This window comes from Serinus canaria, chromosome 5, assembly GCF_022539315.1.
Source record: "Serinus canaria isolate serCan28SL12 chromosome 5, serCan2020, whole genome shotgun sequence".
Lineage (NCBI taxonomy): Eukaryota > Metazoa > Chordata > Aves > Passeriformes > Fringillidae > Serinus > Serinus canaria.
Window position 1 is genome coordinate 38,552,387 of NC_066319.1, and position 12,848 is coordinate 38,565,234.

Below are 12,848 nucleotides of genomic sequence, written 5' to 3' on the forward strand. Positions count from 1 at the left end.
TTAGCAGTTTCTGGGTCTCAGTCTCAGATCATTGCAATGTTGCTCCCTTTTACCAGAGAACAAACATCTAGTCTTTGCTTCTGAAATATAGCTGGGCTCTGTTACAAGCTCAGTGTACTGCTCAGAGATGCCTTGCCAAGCTTTACAGATCTGTTGTTTCTGGTGCTGCTGAATAATTCTTCCTGTTTCTCTAGTTCCTTGTCTATGGATGAGCATCTTGGTGTACAAGAAAATGTGCTGCTGTCTAAAGCCCTGATCCTGCCAGATGAGAAATGCCCTCAAATCTTAATAAATCATCACTCCAACAAATGCTGAGCTTGCATATACACTGTAGGACCAGAAATCAGCACAGAGCTCCATGTTACTCACTAGGCAGTATCAGACATGCTGCTGTTCTACATCCAAATGACTTCTGGAGCTGCATCAGCAGCTTCCATAGCCCTAGCAGCAGGCTTTCATTTCCCTGGTGGAGGTCACTGCTCTAGACCTTATCCTGAAATCAGGCTCCTGGGAGAGGAGTGATTATTTTTCCAGTCCTTGCCTAGAATTAATATTTCAATGGTTTACCAAGTGGCTGTTTAATGTAAAACTCAAACATGCTTGGAAATAAGTTCCCAATGCTATTCCTCCTCTAATAAACATCTGAACTTCCAGCATGGTGTCTTGTGTTCAGCTCTTGAATGTTGTCTTTGTCTGTGGTTCTTTGAGTTCTGCAGGGAGGGTATATCAGCTTCAACTGAAAGCAGCAAAAGCACTTTTGTATGTTTTGCTTAATTGGAAGCCAGATGGTTATGAATTCTCTGCTGTGAGAGACACAGCAATGAATGCCTTCCTGAGGGGGAGCTGAGCTGATTCCTTTCCTCTGGATGACACAGTGAGGGCCTCCTGTGGCACCATTTGTGGCACAAGCAGAATCAGCAAGTTTTTGATTCTTGTTTCCAGATCAAATGCTTAAGTGATATAAGCCAAGTGATATATAAGCAATAGGCTAAAGGTATTTTAACACACTGCAACAAATCTCTTTATGATCATAATTTATATTAAAAATAGAGTGAAATCAGAACTGGATTTGTAATTTTTCTAGTTTGTATCTTCAAATAGCATCAAAATACTTCATGCAGATTATCTGATCTCAAATCTGTTTGTGGTCATTAATAAAATGTGAACACAGGCATGAACTGTTTTCAGACTGCTGTTAACACTTGCTCATTTGACAGATTTTCTGAACAAGAGGATATGAGAACACTGCCACTTTTTTGTGCTAAAAAACGTCAGTTTAAATTATGTTAAACCTTCATGTTATAGCACAAACAATCCACAACATCGTGGCCTTCTACTCAGTAAATGCAATCTACTAATATTGTCTTCTGGTAAGTATTTCTAATTCCTTTGCTGTAATAATAACTGCAGGGATAGTCATAAAAGCAGTCATCATTATAACACATTTCATTTAAGGAAAACAAGATGTTTTTAACAGCTGCTCTTTTATTTTGGGATTAGGCTACATATAAGTAAAATTAATGAGGGAAAACTGGGATGTTCAGAAATTGACACCATGCAAGGCTCATCACATCCTCTTCTATGCTGGTTTTAGGGACAAGTTGTGTTGGAAAAAAAAAAGATTAGTGGTTTCATGCTCCTTTTTTTCTCCTTCTCATAAAATATCTTTGAACTCTTGGGCAGACCACCCAGATCCCAGCCCAGAGATATGCAAAACAGTTTTAGGGTGTGGTGTTATGTAAAGGGTACTTTTGTGGGATTAAGAACTGAAAACAGGTTTCTTAATTGTTCTGTGCTGGTTAGCAGCTGATGAATGAAAATCCTATTTGCACAGGACTGGTAGGATGACAACTCCAGCTAAGAGAGTCCTGGACCATAATCTTTCAGTAAACTCCTTCCCCCTCAAGTAACTGGAATCACACTTGAAAGGGGAAAAGGAGGAAAGCGAAGAAGAAAATAGTAAAGTCTTCAAATAGATCTCATTTAAAACTCAGAAGTGCATTTGCCTAGAAATAGCAATAACAACAATGACAATGGGAACCAGGATTGTATAGAGATGAACAATGGCTGTGGTATCAAGGGTACCAGCTAGCAATAACACTCATCACTTCCATGCTCTGAATACAAATTAGTATTTCCTGTACTGTTGTCATTACAAATCTCTTTTTTGTTTCAGGTATTACTTTCCCAAGCTCAGATATATTCTTAATTAAAATCAGGTAGAGAAAGCTCCAAGGGCAACCTATAACAAAAACCCAGAACAAATAATAAAGGCTTCAATAAGTGTAGCCCTGAAGATTTTTCAGTAGGTTTAGTTCAAGGGACTAATCAGCTGTTAAAGACAGAAGAGTGTAGCTTAAGTCTTTTAGTCTCATCAACTGAGTATCTTCAGAGCTTTACCATGGAATTAATTAGGCTTTACTGGTGTTGCTTCAGCCAAATTACTGGTGAAATTTACCACCCTTATACATGAATCCCCATCCACTATAGAATTTTGCCAGATGTCTGTCAGCTACAAGACACAAGAGGTCAATAAACACTCAGAATCACAATATAACTTTTAGCTGGTTTTATCACTTTAATCTGTCAGACCAGTCCTTTCTGCATCTCTTTGTGAAAAGTCAACTGAGGAGTCTTTAATTTATATTTGTTTTTAGAGCTTGACCCTGCAGAGTGCCAAATACCATCAGCTCCCAGAGAAGTCCTGGTGAATTGAGGCACTTTGTGCCCTTCAAGAATAGCTCCTAAATTGAGTTATTAGCTGTACAGTCATGGGGTACCTTACTTTGCTACCTGAAACAAGCTGCAAGAACAAGTTACTTGGCTTGAATCAATATTTCAGCCCAGGCAGCTTTAAGAAATCTTCAGTCAGGGGACAAACTCTTGGGGCACTGAGTCCTCCTGCTGCTGCTGACCTAGCTGGCTTTAAAGCTGTTCAGCCTTTCACTCTCTGGCTCAGCACTAACTGGATTCAGCCTTCGAGGGTCAGCAGCTGCCACTGCCTTCAAGGTTAACAGCCTTAAATTGGTGCTGAAACATAAAAAGGCTGTCAGCCTTTGTGTCCCCATGCAATTGTAATGCAGCAGTTCTTGCCATAGAAGTCATGAGTGGATCATTCATGATTTTTCTCAACGTTGTCTTCAGATGCCCTTGAAAACTTGCCAGTAAAGAGAAGAAAAGGAGCAGGGGGGAGGAAGCTTGGCAAGAATTCCATGATGAACAGAAGGAAAATATGGGAATGGTGCTTATTTATGGTTAAGGGAAAAGAAGGTGGTGATAATTTTGCTAAACTGGTGAAAAATTATGAAATTTTAATTCAGTCATAATATCCTGGTGGATGGGAAGCCTCTGACACTGAGTTGGCAGCTTAACAGTAGGAAGATGTAAGTCTTAAATGAAACATATAATAATGTAAATTTTTTCTTGATGGATTCCCCTTTTAAATTCATAGGTGAATTATAAATGGCCTAGACCTTAATCACATAGAAAAGGGAGAATGAGCCTCCTCCCAAAAGTCTTACTTGCTTGGGGTGTGTGGGGTTTACTGCTGTTCTCTAAATGTAAGTGCCATTCAAGACATCCCTGGGGTATCTGGGACATCCATACACAGATACTACACAGGAGCTAGGAAATATTTGAAGAGACAATTTACTGCCAGACATCTGTCTGAAATGTTTACACTTCACTAAAAGAGTGTGACTAGGAAGCAGTGGGTTATGGTGGAGTTGACCTCAGCCAAAAGCACATCCATTCACAGATATCACAGGTACTGTGATAAAAAAAAAATGACACAGGTATTCAGCAACTGTCCTGGACCTTCCCATTTCTTCTAGAATTTATTCTGAAATATTACTTTTATTGTCCCAAGAAGCTTAAATATGTGTATGAGAGAAGATATAACCAAAGGAAGATTTTTGTTACTGTAGTTTGATTTCCCCTCTGCTAGATGCTTTGATGTCCCACAATTCCAGCTGTGATGGGTTGAGAGTGACTGGCTGCCAGACAGCCTTACAGCCACTAGCTCACTTTTCCTCCTCAGCAGGACAAAGAGAAAGAGTGTGATGAAAAACTTGTGAGATAAAGATAAAAACAGGGAGATCACTCAGCAACTACAATTATAAGCAAAACAGACTCAACTTGGGGAGAAGATTAATTTAATTTACTGCCGATTAGAGAGTATAATAGTAAGACACAAAGACAAATCTAAAAGACAAAACTAAATCCACCTTTACCCACCTCTCCTTTTTCTCAGACTCAACTCCCTTGTTCATGACACTTCTTCTTTCTCCTCCCTCCTGCAAGTGGAATGGCTTTTAAGGAATGGGGGCTGCAGGCAGCTTATAGCACTTGGTCTCTGCTGCCCTTCCTCCTCCTAATTTTCCCCAGCTCCAACATGGGGGATGCAGTCCTTCATAAACTGCTTCAGTGTGGAAGCAGGAATAACCTTTGTACCTAGAAAGCTGTTTCTTTCACATTTTTATCATTCCATTCTCACAGCTGCTGTGAAGTGATTTTTACCCTTTAAAAATGTTTTTGGAGGTGCCACCAGCCAGAGTGGGCTTTGTGTAGCCAAGTGTCTGTTTTGAAGTCAGCAGGAACTGGTTCTGCCTGGGAAGGGGCATCCCCTGGTCCATTCTCACAGAGGCAGCCCCTGCAGTCCCCCCTCCCCCAATATAACCTTGCCATGGAACCCATTTCATCAGCATCCTCCTTAAGGAGTCCCAGTGCTGTGTAAAAATCAGAGATAAGGATACGGTTGAGCCCAGCTAGTCAGGATTATCATGATCCAATCTGCCTTGCTTGAAGTTCCCCTGGAAAACCCAAATGCAATGTCTTGTGTCCGTGATGCAGGAGGCTGCTGAGCAGTGCAAAGGAGAGACAATGTTGCCTGCCTCCTTTGGTTGTGTTGAGCTTTTACAGGAGGACAAAACCTACAAAACTCATCTCTGCCAGTAGGAACATGTTGAAGGAATCTCAGGGTGTTAAACCAGGTTTGAACTTTTCCTTCATGCAGAGCAATTACAAGTATCTCTCATCATTAGCATAATGATAATAGAAGCTTAATTGTCTCACCACCTCTGCCAAATGTGAGGGGAATGAGGTGGTGGGTTCAGAAGGTGCTGACAGAGATGTTCACTTAGGCTGCTAAGTGAAAATGGCACTCTTGGCGATTTCAATGACATTGCTAAGTATGACTTTTATATAAAATAATTCGCTATAAATTTAGCAGTGTGACCTAAAAGGCAGGGTTTTGGACTGGGCTTAGAACTGGAGTCTATTTCCAGTTCTTTTGCAGATCTGCATTGTGACTATAGCAAAAAAATGTTGGTCTCTCATTTTCTGCATCTGTTAAACACCTTTAGAGAAGATCACTTTCAAGTCATACTTTGAAATCTGACTTCAAATGCATATTGCTATTGAGGACCTTAGACTTATTATTACAGGGAGTATAGAGGGGAAATCAATCTGTTTGCTTCTGAGTTCGACAAGATCTGAGTTACAGCAGGCTTCATTTATGTTGTAACAGAAGCTGGTCTCTAGAAAAGAGCTATAGCATTTTTACTCCTTACTACTGTCAACCTAAGATAAAGGCATTTTCTACACAGTTGTTACAAGTACTGCATGACTGCAGAAATATGTAGAATTTATTTCATAGCCATGGTACTGTTCTTCTGAAGTATGATTTTTGTAGCCCAGTCAAGGGGATTGGAATTTAAATAACAAATAAAAAGTTCTGTCTAAGCATAAGGTTTTGCTTTCTGTAAAAAATTTAAAATATAGGGAAAAGCTACCCACATAAAACTTAGTACCTTATCAGACTTGTTTTTCTTTCAGGTTCTCCCCATTTCTATTAAATTTTTTAATGTTATTTGCTTAATGCCTTCAATACAGCACTGAAAACAACCCTGCACTGTCAAAATGGCAGATGGCCAGAAACTAGACAGCTTTCCACGAATAAATTCTGGTCCATAAGCACTCTAGATAAGCAATGTAAGTTTTTCATATGAGTGCTGAAAAATAAAATATATGTACTGATGTCTAAACTGCCCTAAGAACAGGAAGAAAACTGGTGTTGTGTTGTTCTTCAGGCTAAGGTCCTATAGGAAGGGTTTTTTAAAGCCATTTGTTTAAACCTGTATTTTTGAAGATCATTGTCTAGGGTTATGTCTGACTTTTTCACACTGAGAACCCTGACCCCTTATCACATCCTGCCTGGTTGTGGAAAATTTCTGGTGACAATTATCTTTTGACATTAAAAATAAATGACCAGATAGATCCATCTGGGTTCCAGTATCTAAACAAACTTAAACTAAACACAAGAAGAAAAAGTCCATGTTTCAATCTTCTGATGCCATGGCTATTGGCATATATTACTGTTACATAAAAGCATCTCACTGGGCATGAAACCTAACATTTTCCAAGGGCTCTTGTTTGCTTTGTGCAGAATAAGGAGGCTCCCAAACATTCCCACATTGGGAATCTTTCCCATTAGCAAGAGAGGGAAATTTGTGTGATTTCTCTTATTTGGAAATTTGTGTGATTTCTCTTATTTGGAAGTGTCTAAGTTAGGTGAAACAAAATAATTTTTAGTGATCACAAGGATGTATTTTAGCAGCATTTAGTCTTAAAATGAGAATTTTTGTTCATGACACAAGCTTTTCTGTTATAGATGTTCTTCAAATTGACTTGATATTGACTTGACAGGAAAATTCCTGCTAAGTGTCATTTCTAATCATGCAGACATATTTTAAACTTCTAGACATGCATAAATATATGGATAAATTACCTGGTTCATGTACACATGTGGTTTTGGTCACCTTTGTTAGGAGACACTGAGTCCAGTAGCCTGAGGGAAACAAAGCTGGGGCAGGTCCATGGTCAAGCTTCCTTGGTCAAGCCAGTAGCATGTATATATATACATGTGTGTATATACCTGATACAGACACAAAAGCATGGATAGGCACACAAATTAACTCAGACAGAAGCACTCATGCAAACACAAATTGCCTAATCTAAGATGTTCTGTACAGGAAGAGATAAATGACTTTCTAGGTGCTCAAGACAACAAAGAATTCACTATACCTTTAAAATAAACCTATTTGTAATAATTTACGTGTGAACTTTTAGAAAATAATTTAATATTCTCTACTTTTACAAGGTTAACTTTTTCAGGGCTTCTTGATCACACAGATATCAAATCAACATCCAGATTTAGCTTTTGGAAGCATTTACCCGCCCTCTGGTTTCCTTCAATGTTATTACAGCGTGTAGTTTAAATATTCTTTAATCTGCTTCAATTCTGGCAGACTGATTAATAAACATTAATTATAAAAATGCTGAGTGGGCATTATGAAACAAGAGGATGAAGAGGAGGTAATGGCTGGGGAAAGAAGATAAAATGTGGTGATCTTTCTAGTCTGATATGTCATTCTCTGTGAGTATGTAACATTCCCTGTTATATCAAGTCCAGCAAGCAATCACAAGTAACTAACCCCTGACTTCTGCTGCCACACAGCCAGAGCTTCCTCTCATGCATTTGCACCCCAGCCTCAGTCTGTACTCTCCCCTATGATGGAATGTTATAGACCTTGTCCATCATGGGTTTGCCATTTAGTTATAGATGGCACTCAGCAAAGCCCTGCTCGTGAGCACACTCACCTGCTGCATCCCTGAGCTTGGAATTCTCTCATTACCCACACACTGCTGGCATCCCTGAGCCCATAAACCAGCACAGCATTGCTCCATGCACCCCAGATGACATGACCTGAGCAGCCTTTGTGCCGGACCCTGGCTCTGAGAACGGGCTTTGCTGGGAACAAACTGCTCTATCCATTTTGGTTTTCTTCTCTGTGAGTTTTTTGACTCTTTGTTGAATAAAGTTAAAAACAAGAAAGTCTTCTTACTCAAACATAAAACCACCAAAACCCATCAATTTGTGCCCCTGAAAGCTCAAGGGATAGTGTCAGTAGTGGAGGATGATGAGATAGAGCAGGGTCTGCTGTTTTGGCAGGAAAAGCCAAAGAGAGCATAGAAATTTGTGGAAGAGAATAAACTTATTTTCCAAGATGGAAAAGTAAAATAAGGATAATCTACTCTGGGAACAGAAGCAGAGAATAAAATTCCTGATAATAGATCATATTAATTCAGGAAGACATATTTAGACCTTCTGAAAGGTGGTAACAAATATTTAAGGATGCAAATTGTGATTAGGAAAAGCATGTCCCTAATTTCTCTTACTTGGTAAATTGAACTAATGCAGTATACAGTTCCCATGTCTATTCATTTGACAATATGATGATGTGGATGAACTGGTGGATTAACTTACTATTGGCCTGAAAAACCCATTAAAATAGGGTACTGTGAGAGATGAATAACTTCAACTTTGGAAGCAAAATCCTGTGCTTTCTGTTTCTACTGTGATGATTGCCAGCTGGTTTCCATGTCCTTTCTATGACCACTGTTCCTTTATTACATAAAAAAAACCCCTTCTCTTTGCTATGTGAAGCCATTAAGATGTTTTTCTGAAGTCTCACTTAGCAGAGTGATATCACTCACTGAGAAAGGTAGATCTTTCACCAGCCACTAATTTCACCATTAAGACCTAAAATCCTGTGATTGGTTACACTGTCATCCCTTGGCTCTGACGCTGGAGCAAGTTTAGGCTTAGGAAATCCAGATCCTTCTCTTTCTCTGGGCAGGGGTATCTCCTGTTGTGTTGGGCAGTGGCTTAGGCTAAGAATTAAAAACATTTCTATGTCCTAACTTGAAAAATTTTAAGCTGGTTTTCCAAAAAAAGGAGCTAAGAATGTGCAGGAGGCAGCAAATAATTTTTAAATGCTACATTTTCCTTCCCATTCTTTATTTTTTTTTAAATTTCAGTGCCATGGTTATTAACATTTTGTCATGGTTTGAGCCTGGCACAATACCAGTGCCCCCACGAGAACACCTACTCCCCTGGCACCTACTGTGAGATATGATCAGAGACAGAGCAAAGCAGGCTCCAACTTAAGGTTAAAAGGAAAAAAAAAAAGCATTTATTAACCTACAACTACAAAGGAAGACACACAAAACACAATAGAACATAAGATGAAAACCTTCCAAAATTCTTCCTCCTCCCCCCACCAAATTTCCAATTTCATTGCCACCCTTCAGACAATCGATTCTCAGTCTCTCGAGGAGAGAGAAGTCCCTCTTGCGCCACACGCCTTCCATGTCCAGTGCTCTCACCACTGCACATGGATCAGAGCTGCTTCTGGGGTTTTTCATTTTAAGGATACTTTGACCAGTTCCAAAGGGAGCACAGTCCTTCTCCTTCTGGGACACTTGTCCCCCCCAAATTTCACCCCCTGGGGCCGAGGGGTCTCTTGAACAGAGATCGTCTTCTTCTTCTTCTCTTCTTCGAAGTGGAGGGCACCACCACACCCTCCTCACCCGTCGTCTCTGTTCACTCCTCCACATCACTGCACTCTCTTGGCTCTGAGCCATCGCCTCCCCCTAGAACGCAGTCTCTGTGGCACAGAAACACCCGTGGTTCTGCTGTGGCTACACAAGAAAAGTCCAGCCCAAAGCCACTCCATCATCTCCTCCCACCTAGAATTTTCTCAACATCTTCTCAATCTCAACAGCTTCTCAATCTCATCAACTTCAGGAGGACTCAGCTTTTGCAAGGTTCTCATCTTCCTCAGAGGGGTTAAAAGTCCCGAGCTCTCTCTCTCTGCCGGTTTACTTCGTCAACTCCCACACTTGGCTGCCCTGCTGGGCACCCCCCCCTTCTCCTTCACGCCGGGCCACTATCACAGCCGCCACAGGCACCGGCTCTGTCTCTCTCTCCCTCGCAGGGGGGGGTGGGGGAATGGAGGATGGCTGCCCGAAGCCCTTGCAATGTTCTCCTCCACCCTTGGGCCCAGGCCTGTCCTACCTCTCTCTCTGGCCACATGGCTCCCCTCCCCCCCTGCCCAGCCAAAGGAGCTGGGCAGGGGGGTCTACTCACTCTCCAGCGGGACTCCAAGAGGAAGTTCCCCTGGGAGATCACAGCTTTTAACCCCTGTGTTCTCAGAGGCGTATCCTGCCCTCAGTGGACAAACCAGGTGCCAATATTAAATCTGAACACTGATTGGATTGCCCACACCATCACAAAAAACTTCATTTCCTTTCAAACCACGACATTCCACCCTTCGCCTCTGAGAACACATTTTCTAAAATTATCATCCAAATTACAATAGACAAACTCTACTTAAACAATAAAACCTCTATTAATCTATCATCTTAACCTAATACATTACATGCTTTGCTCTTATTCTTCTTGATCACATCTCACAGTTCACCTTATCACTCATCCAAAAATCGATTTCCCGGTCAGGGAACCAAAAATGTCATGGTTTAAGCCTGGCACAATACCAGTGCCCCCACGAGAACACCTACTTCCCTGGCACCTACTGTGAGATATGATCAGAGACAGAGCAAAGCAGGCTCCAACTTAAGGTTAAAAGGAAAAAAAAAAGCATTTATTAACCTACAACTACAAAGGAAGACACACAAAACACAATAGAACATAAGATGAAAACCTTCCAAAATTCTTCCTCCTCCCCCCACCAAATTTCCAATTTCATTGCCACCCTTCAGACAATCGATTCTCAGTCTCTCGAGGAGAGAGAAGTCCCTCTTGCGCCACACGCCTTCCATGTCCAGTGCTCTCACCACTGCACATGGATCAGAGCTGCTTCTGGGGTTTTTCATTTTAAGGATACTTTGACCAGTTCCAAAGGGAGCACAGTCCTTCTCCTTCTGGGACACTTGTCCCCCCCAAATTTCACCCCCTGGGGCCGAGGGGTCTCTTGAACAGAGATCGTCTTCTTCTTCTTCTCTTCTTCGAAGTGGAGGGCACCACCACACCCTCCTCACCCGTCGTCTCTGTTCACTCCTCCACATCACTGCACTCTCTTGGCTCTGAGCCATCGCCTCCCCCTAGAACGCAGTCTCTGTGGCACAGAAACACCCGTGGTTCTGCTGTGGCTACACAAGAAAAGTCCAGCCCAAAGCCACTCCATCATCTCCTCCCACCTAGAATTTTCTCAACATCTTCTCAATCTCAACAGCTTCTCAATCTCATCAACTTCAGGAGGACTCAGCTTTTGCAAGGTTCTCATCTTCCTCAGAGGGGTTAAAAGTCCCGAGCTCTCTCTCTCTGCCGGTTTACTTCGTCAACTCCCACACTTGGCTGCCCTGCTGGGCACCCCCCCCTTCTCCTTCACGCCGGGCCACTATCACAGCCGCCACAGGCACCGGCTCTGTCTCTCTCTCCCTCGCAGGGGGGGGTGGGGGAATGGAGGATGGCTGCCCGAAGCCCTTGCAATGTTCTCCTCCACCCTTGGGCCCAGGCCTGTCCTACCTCTCTCTCTGGCCACATGGCTCCCCTCCCCCCCTGCCCAGCCAAAGGAGCTGGGCAGGGGGGTCTACTCACTCTCAAGCGGGACTCCAAGAGGAAGTTCCCCTGGGAGATCACAGCTTTTAACCCCTGTGTTCTCAGAGGCGTATCCTGCCCTCAGTGGACAAACCAGGTGCCAATATTAAATCTGAACACTGATTGGATTGCCCACACCATCACAAAAAAACTTCATTTCCTTTCAAACCACGACACATTTGTAATAAATGGCGTAGCTACACAAGCTGAGAATTCAAAGTTAAAAAACAAATCTCTTTCAGAAAGCCCTGATTTAAACCCTTAAGCTTGGTGTACTCAATGTTCATTAGTCACTTTTGGTCCTCTCAGTATTCATCTTGCTGGGTCTCAGATAAACAGGCATACTACAAATACATTTGCACCTAAGCGAGGTGTGCCGTGGAAAGACTTGGAATAAAACAGACCTCTGAACTTCAGAGATGACTAAGTGGCAAAAGCTTCTGTCATCTTTCCATGAAGGCTTTGCTGCAGGGTCATTTTCTTTCCCTTTTATTTTATACGCCCTACACATTTTAGGAACAGTCTTCACCATAATGAAAGGACATAAACTTAGATTGCCACAATGACTGATTGCTTTTTCTGTGTTACTGCACCACAGTGTTTTACATTTGTGTCTTCAATTTCACAGTGGATTAGAATATATTTCTATTAGTTCACTAGCAGAAATTGGCATCTGTTCAATAAACTATCCCAGGGATATATTCCTTCTTATGGCAGTGATGTTCTAATGCTTCCTTCCATTTTCAAAGCTATTTTGAGGCATTCAAAGTCAGCTTTATTAAGCTGATAGATCAAGAGTGGAGATTTAGGCACAGGAAAGCTCAGCACTACTGAACCTAACATACGTGTCTAGCCCTCATAGTGTCATTTACACTGCTGAATTATGTGTCTAGGCATAGTATTTCATAAGGCTCTTAGGTCCTCCTGGCTTCATCCCAAAACCCAGAACTTTTGGAAGACAGTTTTTGTTCTCCCTAGACCCCATTCTATTGCACTCATGGATACAACTCTGGGAAAGAGCTTCTAGTCTTCATGAAATATTACTTTCGCATCCTGGCTAAATGTAGATTAATTCAAGAGACACTGTTGAAAATGTACCATATACTTTATCTGACAGAAAATGACTAATGATTATTTGGCAGTTATGGCATTTAAATATTGATAGTCTCCCTTTAAAGCTCTCATGTGTCTTTTTTTTGTTTTCTTTGTATAAATATGCAATCAATTTGCACCTAGTTATGCACTTGTCACTTAACTCCCACTTACAGTTTTCCTCACTGCTATTCTGGATAAGCATGAATTAAAATTATTTAGCCATGTTGGATCAACTGTTTTTGCTTGAAAATGTCTCATATCCAGAAACATTGAGGTAATAATAATAATAAAG

General features: G+C 41.5%; 1 long non-coding RNA gene across 1 annotated transcript; it reads right to left on the reverse strand.

Annotated features, from left to right (window-relative positions):
• Positions 1 to 9,088: 9,088 nt before the first annotated feature.
• Positions 9,089 to 11,632, reverse strand: LOC127059731 (uncharacterized). The gene is made up of 2 exons (XR_007777834.1): positions 11,390 to 11,632; positions 9,089 to 9,921 (listed from the first exon to the last, which is right to left on the reverse strand). It is a non-coding gene; the product is annotated as an uncharacterized LOC127059731 (long non-coding RNA).
• Positions 11,633 to 12,848: the final 1,216 nt, after the last annotated feature.